Genomic DNA, 13,750 nt, shown 5'->3' on the forward strand with positions numbered 1-13,750 from the left:
CTTCCGCTAGTTTATTTGATTAACTTTTTATTGTGGAGATCTTTTAAGTTGTTTTACGACCATCCATGCCTTGTGTATTACTTTTCATTTTAAAAAATAAATTTAACAATTCAAATTTTGGTTAGCTAAGTATAACTTGAGGTTTTGATACAATGATTCTCGTGTACTAAGGGGCCGTTTGGTTACTGGTTAGAGTTATGCAGATATTAGTTATGTAGGGTTTAGTTATGCAGGTATTAGTTATGCAGGTATTAGTTATGCAGGGTTTAGTTATGCATGTATTAGTTATGCAAGGTTTAATTATGTTGGTATTAGTTATGTATGTATTAGTTATGTAGGATTTAGTTTTGCAGGGTTTAACTATGCATGTATTATTTAATGGACTCCTTTACTTACTTTAATATTCATTTATCCCTACTTATTTCAAAATTTTTAAAAATCCTTTATTTACGTATGTATCCCGCATGTATTTCGTGCACAACGCTATGTATCTCGTTATGTGAAATGTATCAAATGCTATGTATTCCGTGCACAACGCTATGTATTTCGCATGTATTTCGTGCACAACGTTATGTATCCCGCTATGTGGAATGTATCAAACTTAATGTATTTCGTGCACAACGCTATATATCCCGCTATGTAAAATGTATCAAACCTAATGTATCCCGTGCACAACGCTATGTATCTCGCAAACATCATTTTTAAGGGATTTTTGGTAAATAGAAAACTAGAAGGGATATGATGTTATTTAGTACTTATAATATGTTGTTTCTATAATTTATACTTATTTAATTATGTAGAGATCACAATCCATAAATTATTAACTAATAAATATTGAATTTGTTGTAAATTAATATATATTACTTACAAATAAATAAGTAAGCAAATAGTATAAATTCTCCCTCTTTTTGAATAAAAAGTAAAGAAAAAAAAAATTCTCCCTCTATACTTAAATGGGAATGCTATTTTTTCATTTTGTTATTTTTTTATGTTTATAACTTATAAAAATAAAATACGATTAGTATATTTCAAGTACATTATAATATCCTATTTTATATAATGTAAATATTCTATCAATATGTTGTATATATTGTTTATATAGTTTTAATATACCAAATAAATGAATTATGTATAAATTCACATCCTAAACAAAATAATAATACATGTTAATTAAAGAAGTGGAATATATTTAATAATATATAACGCTACATACAATTCAATTTGTAATATTATAAAATATTACATTTGGATTTCAAATGAAAAAAGAAGAAAAAAAAGTTGTTCGTGTATTAAAAAAAAGTTAGGAAAATAGCATAGTTGGATAACATTTTCAATGAAAATAATTAAAAATAAATCAATAAGGGTAAATGTGTAATTTACTATTTTAATACATGTATAACTAATACCTGCATAACTTATTCCACCTTCTACCCTGCATAACTTATACATAGATTTCCTCATAAGTTATGTTGGTATTAATTATGTAGAACTACAAAAAACACAACCAAACACTGTATAAAATTAATACATGAATAACTTTTATACAATATTTAGAATTCTACCAACCAAACATGGTATAAGTTAAGTTGACTTTTCCACCTAAAACAAAATTTCTACCAAACATGGTAAAAGTAATGCAACTTTTTATACATGGATAAAATGCAACTTATACAGTAACCAAACGGCCCCTAAGGGGTTGTTTGATCACTGATTAGAGTTATGCAGGTAGAAGTAATGCAAGAATTAGTCATGCGGAATTTAGTTATTCATCTACTAATACATAAATTATTCATAATTTTTACATATGTTAACTATGTGAAATTGTAAAATGATAACTAAATATTGTATTTTTTTTTTATTTTTTTTTAAAAGAGCCTTAAGCACCCACTCAATAATTAAATATCGTATTCAGTGTGCTTACAACTGTTATTATTCAAGTAGTAAAAGAACATTCTTACTACAATATAGTTGAAGCTCGTTATGATTAGTTGAATTTAAGTAGCTTTTGAGCATCAAGTGTTACGAAAAATATTTTTTAAATAAGATGTTACAGGAATGGAATGAAGTGTTAGAATAGAAAAGAAACTAAGTACGTTGATATGTTTTGATAAAGAAAAAAAGTGCTTCTCTTTTTTCCATTAAAATTGATTAAGATGCAATAATTTAATTTGGTGATGAGCTCTTTCTCAATGTTTAACGTAATCGACAACAATATTGGGAATTATAAAGAGAAAGAAGAAAACCTTTGAAATGCCCAAAAATATCGTAAAAATTAGTTAGACTACATACTTCTCCCCCAACTCTTTACGAAGGATTTCATAAAGGTTTTGCAAAAGAAATCAATTGGAAGTCATATTATCAAAATATTTGTGGACTAAGACACGAAAAATTGAGAAAATCTCTTAATTTCTATAATTTGCCACTAAATGCCCAAAAATGCCATGAAAAGAGGTGATATTGTACGTACAGGTCCACCAACTCCCTACGAAGGGTTTCGTAAAAGTTCCACAAAAAGAATAAAAAGCGATATCACCAAAATATTCACGTGCGTTTACACATGAAAAACCAAGAAAGTTGCGTAATTTCTAAAAAAGGAGTTAAAAAAGTGGTGTAAGTATACATGGTGGTTCACTAACTCATTACGGAAGTCCTCATAAAGGTTTTTTTAAAAAAAAATTGGGTGCTTCGAGGTGCCAGATCCATGGGCTAATACACACGAAAAATTGAGGAATTTGCGTAATTCCTAAAAAAGGACTGTAAATGCGGAAATAAGCGTTAAAAAAATGGTGTGAGTATACGTAGTGACTCCCCAACTCATTACAGAGATCATCATAAAGTTTTTTCAGAAATTTTTTTTGGGTGCTCCAAAGCTCCCAATCCATGGGCTAATACACATGAAAAATTGAATTGTTGCTGTTAATAACGTTCTAAGCATAAAACGTGTCTTTGAGTAACGAATTAATAAAACATATTTGATAATGACACTTTTTGTCTCTTTAATTGAATGTCTTTTTGCCATTGATTTTTCCTCGATCGGAATAATACTTCTTTTCCTTTAAACCTCACATATAAATTCACCCATACTTTTCCGGGTACACATATATAAATAAAACCTAAAAAACGATATGTTTCATGTACTTCTAACCATATTTTTTGGTAAAATACTATCTCAAAGCGGAAAATCTATAATAATCACATAAGAGATACTACATCCCGCAATATTAGAAATTATAATATTGCTTAAGAAGTGAAAATGCACATGACATGCCATATATAATATAAAGTATATTTATACAACAATAATGCAATATATAAAATGTCAGAAGAATGTCTTTGCTTATTATGAAGGCTAAAACAATATCTATTATACAAGGATATTAATATATTATATGTATAAGCAAATAATACACATTAGTGTCTTATCCATTAATATCAAGATTAAGAGCGGAGAAAGTTTTATTTTTGAAATTTTTACGATACTTATACTTTTAAAAAGAATTAATTAATATCATGAGAAAAATTTGATTAATTCTATTCTAATTTTTATAAAATGATAATTAATTTAAAATATATATTTTTAATAATGTGGACAAGTAATATGTAACGAAAGAGAGTAGTAAAATGGAATGAAGGGAGTATCAACTATCAAACAAACACGAAAAGGCTTGAATAAGTAATATATTAGTTACTTTATTGCTACTGTGGAAAATATTAGGTGGTACAACACTACAGATTAATTATGAAAAATATCATAGATGGGACATTAATTGAGGCTCAATTGATGCACGTCTTTTCCTTAATTGTATTTTTGTCAAGAAATTAATATTTATGGCAAATACTTTCTCCATTTACTATTACTTGTCACTTATTTCTAAAACATATTTTTATTTTTACTTGTCACTTTTGATATATCAAGAAAAATTCCATGTTTTACTTTCGGCATTAAATATTTATTTCCCAAGATCTAATACTAAACATCACTTAATAAAGATAATTTGATAAAATAATTATTTTCTTAATAGGTGTGCTAAGTCAAATCATCACAAGTAAAAATGAACAGAGGGCGTATAATTTTTATGAACTTTTTAAATTTGTGCTGCTTCCCAACTAACTAACATATTACTAAGTCACTATTTGTTTATTCAAATTAACAAATACACACATTCAATCGATATAATTTAATATTTTATCCGATTTAATTATTTAGATTTGAATTTTGTATGATCAACTAGTTTGAATTTACATCAAGTTCAAGCTCAAGATTTCAAAAAGCGTAAAGATTTGAATTCACATCAAATTCAACCTCGAAATACCATGAAGTATGAAGTATAAGGGAATTTTAGTAATTTAATTACATTTTTTCATATTAAGTATATAAATTTGATATATACGATTATAAATAATAATTATGACTCCTTGAAAAGGATTCGAAAATGGCACGAAAAAATTTAAGTAGGTTTAATTAATGGAACACCTATATTATATTGCTATAGCTTTCTTATGCTAAAATGCTTAACAATAATCCTTTCTCTTTTGTTTATGCCTAGAATTATTGTTAGTATAACTTATACTCTTTTTAACTGAAATTAAATGTTATTTTAGAAATATGATCTAATTACGGTGAAGGATGAAGATTACATCGGTGATGAATGAGGTCACAGGCTTCTTAATATGATTTGGACAATCCTCTTTTTTTATTTAATTTTTGAACTTAGATTACACTCAATTTTTTTTGATATATTATGGTCCAAAAATTAGTCAAATAGATCCCGATAGGCAAAAAGAACCAAACAAATTATGGATGTGATATATGTATATGGATGAGATACTCAAAGCCATAAATTAATTACAAATGCCTAATGTCACCCCTATTTATACTTGTGTAGGGATGATTTTAGATACTAAGAATCTAGATTATTCTAATCTTTTCTACAAATATCTCCCTTAAATATCTAATACTCTACACTATCTAGATTTTTGAACTTATATCAATATACTTTTTTTTGGTAAAAGATGTTATACTAACCCCCTTCCGACATTTGATGTTATTAATTTTTTTTTTTTATAATTATTGAGATTTAAACGATGCTTTAAATTTTGGTCTCTTGGCCATCGACCTGTTTTGACTGATACTTCCAATTAATGATATAATTATTTGAAGAAAATAATATTAAAGTTGTAAATAAAGAAGGTAGTAAGTCAAGTAAAATCAACATACACCTCATATTAGTAATTTGAAACACAATTTTATGTCTTAATTTTCTTTATGAAAAGTTAGGCTAAGAAAAATTCATGTAGAGAAATACATACATATATATATATATATATATATATATATATATATGTATGTATGTATGTATGTATTTCTTGAAAAAAAAAGACCAAGTCAAATATCTCCATGTTGAAATTAGATACTATCTCCGTCTACTTTTAATTGTATCTTTTTTAACGTTAAACTATAAAAACTTTGATTAACATTTTATGATGTATTTTTTCATCATATTAATATGCAAAAAAATGCAATTTATAGCACTTTTCATATAGTTTTTGATTATCTAAATTTTTTGTTTAAAATATTAAATTAATGTAATCTAATTTAACTTTGAAAACTAGTCAAATTGACTTTCAAAAAGCGCAACATAACAAATAAAAGTGGACGGAGGGAGTATAATCTAGCAACAATAATAAACATATTTAATTTTCTTTTATAGAAATTGAATTGAACTGGAGTTCATTTTTTGACTTATTCTTAATTACTCTCTCCATTTCAAATTAATTGAATTGCTGAAACATTTTTCATTTCTCAAATTAATTTAATTGTTTAATTTTCAAGACTACTTTTAAAATGTTCTTTCAATTTTACCCTTTATTAGTTTGTATTGAAATTAGTTATTAATTAATGTTTAGATACTTTAATCATAAATTTGACAATAATTAATAAAAAAAATAATAAAAAGTTATGCCTAGTTTATGTCACAATCTTCTTTTCTTAATTGTAAATATATATAAAAAACGTCCTTTGAATTTTAGTGATTTCATGATCTTTTGCTTGCTCTCTTATTATAATGTCGTGAACAAAGTGAAATAAAAAACATAGACCGAAATGAGCCCACATTTTAATGAGTTGGGAGGAAAATTGAGGAAATGTATACATAAGTTTGGATAAAATATGAGAATTGAGGAAATGTATAGGGTGTGTTTTGTATATATGCATATGTTTTCCGAAAATCTCATGTTTGGTTGATCAAAATATAATGATTTTTTATAGTTTTTTTTTTAACCATGTGCAACCAACATTAATTAAGGAGATGTGGGATTATTTTTTCTTCCTTATTTTTAACTCCTATAATTAAGGAAGTTAGCTTTTCAGTTTCTTTAAATTCTCAAACTCAACTTTATTATCACTCTATTTTAAAAATATATATATTAAACACAATTTACAACAACATATATATATATATATATATATATATATATATATATATTTGATTGTAATTTTATAATTTATTTTTTTACCAACTGATAGTTTATTATAAAACGGTTGCCTACTTTTAAGAAATGAAAAAATATATTTATTAATTAACCCATTAAAAAAAGGTTATATCAACTTTTAAGGAAGGATTTTTTTTAATTATTTAATTAACTTATCAAAAGACGTCGACTACTTTTAAGGTAAAAAATATATATTATTAGTGCTCAATTAACGTGTATTAATTATCAAATAATTGACAATAATTAATCAAATAATATAAGAGGCAATGATTTTTATTAGAAACTGTAATAACACTTATGCAAAAATTATACAATAATTGAAGTTGCAATTACATAATGTATACATAAAAAAATACTATATGTATCCACAAAAAATTATTCATAAAAATAGGCGTGTAAATTTTATTTATGTATACAATAACTGTAGCATGTATACATAAACTTATAATGTATACGTAAGAATATTACCAACAATTATAAGTTATAACTATAATGAATACAAGAATGAAGTTAATATGATAAATGTACAATTTAAATTTTATTCATAAATTGTACATGTGATTTTTGTTATGTATACGATAACTGCACTATGTATACATTGGTTCGTATTCATCTATGTATTCATTGGTCTGTATTCACCTAATAAATTTGTATACATTTATTCAAATTGAGATTGACATTTATTGATATACATTGGTTTGTATTAATCAAAATCAACATTCTAATTTTTTACGAGGATCTTATGAGAACATATAAACCCATGAAATTGAAAACAAAAATTCCAAATACTATAACCTGAATTTTTGCCAAGAAAAAGTTTTAAAAATTTTTAATTTCACAAATCACGAAATTTCAAAATTAAGTGGGAAGAAACACTACAGAATTATATATTAAAAGAAGATTTTGGGAGGACCAATGGATAATCATACATCTGATTTGCATAAACAAAGTAAATTAAGGAGAATAAGAAAAAAATTAGAAGAGCAATAAATATACATATGAAAAAGATTTTAGAATGAAAATTAAAAAAAAGGATTAATAACCTAAATTTTCGCAAAAATAAAATTGAAAAAACTTCAATTCCACAAATCATAAAATTCAACAATTAATTGGACAAGAACAAGATTATGTATAAAAGATGATTATTAGAAGTATCCATGAATAAACATATTGTTATATCTGATTTTCATAAACAAAGTGAATTAAGGAGAAGAATAGAAAATTTGGGAGAGAAACAAATATATGTATAAAAAGAATTCTAGAAAGAAAAAAAATGGAGACAAAAAAGAGAAGAAGTCTATTTTAAAATGGTTGACAAACAAAAAGGAGAGATAAAAATGGAATAATAAAATAATAAATTTTACCTTTACAAGAAAAAAAAAGAGAGCAATCAAACATGTTTAGAGAAAAATAAGTGGAACAAAAATACATTTTTTAAGAAAAAAGAAAAAAAAACTATTGAATGCCAAATAAATAAATAAAAAGTCCTTTTTTTTGCCAATAAATTAAAAATGGGCTATTTTTTGCCAATTTAGTCTATAGGTTGTCATGCTGTGTGCCATTTATTCAATTCTTTAAAACCCAAAATTGGGCCATTTATTCAGCCCAAAAACACTTTCAGCAACCCAAAACAATTTCCAGATTATCCAAGCCCAATTACAATACCAAAACAAAAGAAAACCCATTACAACATTACTACAGCAACCGATCCAAATTCCAATTCAATTCCAGCAATAACCGACCCATTCCAGCCTATTCTATTAGCGTCTTTCTTCTCCGTGTGGACCAGCAGAGTGCGAAACATAGAAGCTCCATCAAATCGCGAGCCCAGTCTAGAAAATCGAGCTTCCTTATCTTCTCGTATATAGCTGTTGGAGATTCATCCAACGTGCGGCTCCTATCAATTTTCCGTTTCCCTCCAACATTCTCCTTAAGAAGAATTCGAATTTCGAATTCAAAATGGTTCAAATTTCCCCCCTTTTTCAATCTCCAATCCTCTCCTATAAATTGTTTTTTTCCCATTCAGTGTAAAGGTTAGAAATAGCTGATTTTGGGTTGGGAATATATAAACTCTGAATGATCGGAGTTTAGAGTTTAGTTTTGAGTTCGCTTTCTCGTCCACTGCTTAGAGTTCGTTGGATCCTCACTTGTGGTGGTGGTGGTATAGCTCCCTTTAACTCGCTCATCTCATTCCGCTGCTTTAAAAGAGGTAAACATCCATCACTTCCAAGGCTTTTGTTGCCTTTTATAATTTGATTTTAGATGTTTAAGCTTGGTAGAATTCTTGATTCGTTCTTTTTTGTCTCTATGCTTGTTTGGTTCTGTTATATTATACATTATGTTGCTGATCGTGTTCTATCTCTCTTCCATCTTTTTGTGAAAATTTTAAGGCCATGAATGATGTCTACATTGTATTATTTCAATTTGAAGATAGGAAAGAACCCATTTCTCTTATATATGTCATTAATCCAAATAGATTCATAGTTTCCATACATGTTTAAGCTTGTTAAATCAGATTTCCGAATGTATGTTAGCATAACTTGTGGCTTTAATAAAATGTGTTGATCAGCTTCTTTACATTGCTATTTCTGGATACAACCACTTCTCTACTCTATTTTCGAATTTTTAGTGCTATGTTCAAACAACTTGCTGTTCTTTTTTGTGTGTCTTTACGATTTTGAATGTCTCATGTTGTTCAACCTCAATAACCTAGCCTCTAAATTGCTTCATCTGTTGTTTTGAGCCTTTCTTTGTAAAGTCGGTTCATGTTTTTATATGAGCTTGTTTGAAATTGACTCTGTTTGGTTCGTTAATGTGGGTTTGGTTGTAGTAATTTTTTTCCAGCTCGTTTAAGTTTATATATCTAGATTATAGTCATTTCGAGTTCGTAGTTGTTTTAAATTTGTACTTGTCTAAGCTTTAGTTTAAATATCTGAAGAATTTCCCCTGTTCAATTTAGTTTGCTTTCACCTATTGAAGATAATGCGATTTTTCTCCTCCTTGCCTGACAGTTTTGGTTATAACTTTCCTTCATTGGTTCCTTCTTAGTTTCCATTAAAGGCCACCTGTTTGGTTTTTTTTAGTAAGTTATAGCATGTTATAGAGCTTTAAGTTTTAATCTTGTTTTCTTTCCAATTGAATCGTCCCCCTTTTGTTATACCTAAGTGATATGATTGTTTGAAAAATGGAATTTTGGTTATCCTATATTTTAGCAAAGCAGTAGCTTAATTTTGGCTTGTAGTTATGATGATATCAATACTTTACTTAGCTTGTTTTGATGATATCGATGCTTTACTTAGCTTGTTTTGATGATATCAATGCTTTACTTTTTTTGTTAACTTTGCATGTGAACTCTCTTCGTCTCTTGTATGAATCTATCAGAACTTCCTCTTTGCATTTTGTTGGGTTGAACTCTCTCTCCTGATTATTGGATTGTATTTAGTTATTTTTGTTTTGACGCCTCGAGGCCGTAAGGTGGTGTGAGGTGCTCAGGGTGCGACAACTTGAGGTGCGGAGTGCCTCATAGAGCGATGCCTCGAAGTAGGGGGTGAGGGATAGGGCCTCGAGGAGGATGCCTCGAGGCAGTGGGATGAGGGGGGATTCGGGGAGCGACGCCTCGAGGCAGGGGGGGGGGGGGGCTTCGGGGAGCGACGCCTCGAGGTAGGGGGTGGGGGGCTTTGGGGTACGACGCCTCGACGTAGGAGGGTGGGAGCTTTGGGGCGCGATGCCTCGAGGTAGGGGTGTGAGGGATGGGTGGGGGTGGGGGGCAGGGCCTCGGGGAGCGACAGGGTGGGGAAAACCTAGTGAAGTGACGCCTCGAGGCTTAGAGAAGGGTGCTTGGGGCAGCGTCGATGTGGGTTGGGGGGTTCGGGGTGCGACGCCTTGAGGCCAGAGGGGTGGGTTGGAGAGGCTCGGGGTGTGACGCCTCGAGGCCAGGGGGGGGGTTAGGGAGGCTCGGGGAGCGATGCCTCGAGGCCAGGGGGGGGTGGGGGAGGGATCAGGAAGCGGCGCGGCGCCTCGAGGCTGGAGGAGGATGGGGAGGATAGGGTTGCGATGCCTCGAGGTTGGGGGTGGGTGGAGGGGGGTCGGTGAGGGAAGGGGGGCTCGGGGAGCGACGCCTTGAGACCGAGCAGTGGGTAACGAGGGGGGCTTGGGGCGCAGCACCTCGAGGCCAGGGGTGGGTGGGTGGGGGCTCGGGGCGTGATGCCTCGAGTCTAGGGGGTGGCTCGGGGAGCGACGCCTCGAGGCCGAGGGTGGGTGGATGGGTGAGGGGGGCTCGAGGCGTGATGCCTCGAGGCCAGGGGTGGCTCGGAGACCGACACCTCGAGGCAGGGGGTGGGCGAGGGTGGCTCACGGCGCGACGCGTCGAGGAGTGGGTGGAAGGTATCGAGGGGCGACACCTCGAGGTCAGGTGTGGGCACAAAGAGCAAAGCCTCGAGGCCGGGGGTTGGGTGGGGGTGTTCGAGGAGTTGTTGGGCTCGAGGGCTGGTGCCTCGAGGTCGGGAGGTAAGTGGGATTGGGGGCTCGGGGAGCGGCACCTCGAGATCGGGGGTGGGAGGGTGGGTGGGAGAGGGGATCAGGAAGTGACACCTCGAGGACGAGGGGTGGGTGGGGGATCCTCGGGGCGTGAAGCCTCGAGGCCGCTGGGTGGAGGTCGGGGTGCGACTCCTCGAGGATGGGGGCTAAAGGGGTTGCAGGGGTCTTGAGGAGCGACGCCTCGAAGTCGGGGGGCTGAGTGGGGGGGGGGGCGCTAATGGCACGGCGCCTCAAGGGTGGGGGGGTAAGTGGGGGGGCGGTTTAAGGCGTGGTGCCTCGAGGCCGGGAGGTGGGTGGGGGGTGGCTCAAGGCGCGACATATCGAGGTCGAGAGGTGGGTGGGGTGGTCTCAGTGCGCGGCACCTCGAGGCCAAGGGGTGGGGTGGGTGGGGGGAGAGGGGCGCAGGCGCGGCGCCTCGAGGTCGAGGGATGGGGTGGGCGAGTCCTCGAGGCACGTCGCCTTGATGTTGGGAGAGGGGTGAGGCCTCGGGGGCGACGCCTAGAGGCCGAGGGGTGCAACCTCTCGAGGTCGGGGGCTGGGGTAAGGCTGGCAAACGGACAGGACCGGATCAGCAGGACCGGTTTTACCGGAACCGGTACCGAAACCGGTCCTCGTTACCGGATTTCGTTACCGGAACCGGTTTTACCGGAAATTTCCAAAGGTTCCGTTCGGTCCCTTAGTTACCGGGTTGGAACCGGTTTGGATCGGATCGGAACTGGTTCTTACCGGATCATTGTGTACCGGTAATTTTTTTTTATTTTTTTATTAACTTTAATTATTATATAATATTATATTATTAATTAATAAAATTATATTATTAAAAAGCTTCAATTTAAAACTTTAAACTTTAAAGTTACTTTAAAGTTTCAATTGAATTTAAGTTTAAACTTTAAATTTTAAAGTTTATAACTTTATATTGAATTTGAGGTTTAAAATTGACTTTAAAGTTTAAAGTTTATATTGAATTTAAAGTTTAAACCTTAAAATTCAATTTTATATTAAAGTTTAAACTTTAAACTAATATTAAAATAATTGAAAATTAAATTTCTAAAATGACTTGGATTAAATATAATAGACTATTTTAAAAGAAAATCAAGGCGAATAGCCGTATATTTATTCAAATAAATAAATTGTACAATACAAATATTAGAAAGAGACAAAGAGTACATAATCTAGGTATTGAATATTAATTATTGTACTAACAATTGAAACTCTTTTTAAAATCTTTTCGTAACTTTTGTATCATTTCAAAAGAAACATTTTTTGGAACTTGTATTTGACGTTCTTCTTCCATTGCTTCCATACCATCATCACTATTATCACCAAATATTTCATCTATTTCGTCTTCTATTTGGCTATTTAATTGTGGTAGTCCGGTATTTCTTCTTTCGGCATTGACCCAATCTCGAAACAACACCGATATTTCCAAACTATCCTTTGCTAATGAATATCGATGATCTCCAATCATAAATCTCGCCGCACTAAAGGCTTGCTCCGAAGCGACCGATGATGCTTGAATCGCTAGCACATCTCGAACAATCCTAGCAAGGGTCGGAAATTGATTTTCACGATTCTTCCACCATACTAATATTGTAGCTTGAAGTTGTCCTTCTTGATGCCTAATCTTTTCCCGTGCCTGATTGAAATATAAATCAAAATCATTATTAGTAGATGATTCAAGCTCAAGATAATCATCCATCCAATCATCCGTATCATCGCTTCTAGGTTTACAAGATGGAGGTTCAACTATTTGAATATTTTTTTCCATAGATTTATTTGCATTATATAACTCTCTAGCTTTTATATATATGCTACTTTTACAATCTTCAACACTAGGAGTTTCATCATCTTTAATTTCTAAATTTGCATAAATCTTTTCAACCATTCTTTCAACACCTTTTAATTTGTAATTTGGGTTGAAAGTAGTAGCAGTCAAATAGATTTGAGAAATAGGGAAAACATATTTTTTGAATTTTTCAATCATAAAAGCAAGGGAATTTTCAAATCGATCTTTTCCTTTATATTTTGCAAATTCAGATGAAATAGCACAAATATTTAGTAAAACAGAAGAAATAATTGGATAATATTGACCAGAAGCAGCATTTGTTGCTCTATAAAAAACACTTAAAAATTCAATAAGTTCTTTTGTATTTTCCCAATCTTCATAGCCAATTCTCAAATTCGGGTCCGCATTATGAGCATTAAAAACTAATTGTACCGGCTCTTGATAAATATAAGCAACTTGAAGCATTTCAAATAAAGAATTCCATCTAGTGCATACTTCTTTTAAAACTTTTCTATATTCAAGTCCACATTCTTTACAACGATTTTTAAATTCTGTTATTCTAGCTTTTATTTTAGCTTTAAAAATCCAATTACAAGCAAGTCTAAGTTTTTCACAAGAAATTCCAAATTGAGAAATACCATCTTTTACTATCAAATTATACACATGTGCGGCACACTTAATATGAAAAGAATCATTATCAATTGGACAAAGTCTACATTTTAAATAATCAATTGCTTTTAAATTATTAGAAGCATTATCTAAAGTGACACTCATTATTTTATCACATATTCCATAAAATTGTAAAATAGAGCCTATTTTTGTTGCTATATAAGCACCGGTTTTAGTTTCTTCAACATATTTATATACTAATATTCGTTTTTGCATGTTCCATTCATGGTCAATTCAATGGACAGTAATTGTAAAATAATCATTACC

The 13,750-nt window shown here is 32.4% G+C and overlaps 1 protein-coding gene across 1 annotated transcript in view; it reads left to right on the forward strand.

Moving 5' to 3' along the window:
• Window positions 1–13,750, forward strand: part of LOC125842528 (endoribonuclease Dicer homolog 3a) — a 384,270-nt gene that overhangs the window by 75,215 nt on the left and 295,305 nt on the right. The window lies entirely within an intron of this gene.

This window comes from Solanum stenotomum, chromosome 10, assembly GCF_019186545.1.
Source record: "Solanum stenotomum isolate F172 chromosome 10, ASM1918654v1, whole genome shotgun sequence".
NCBI lineage: Eukaryota > Viridiplantae > Streptophyta > Magnoliopsida > Solanales > Solanaceae > Solanum > Solanum stenotomum.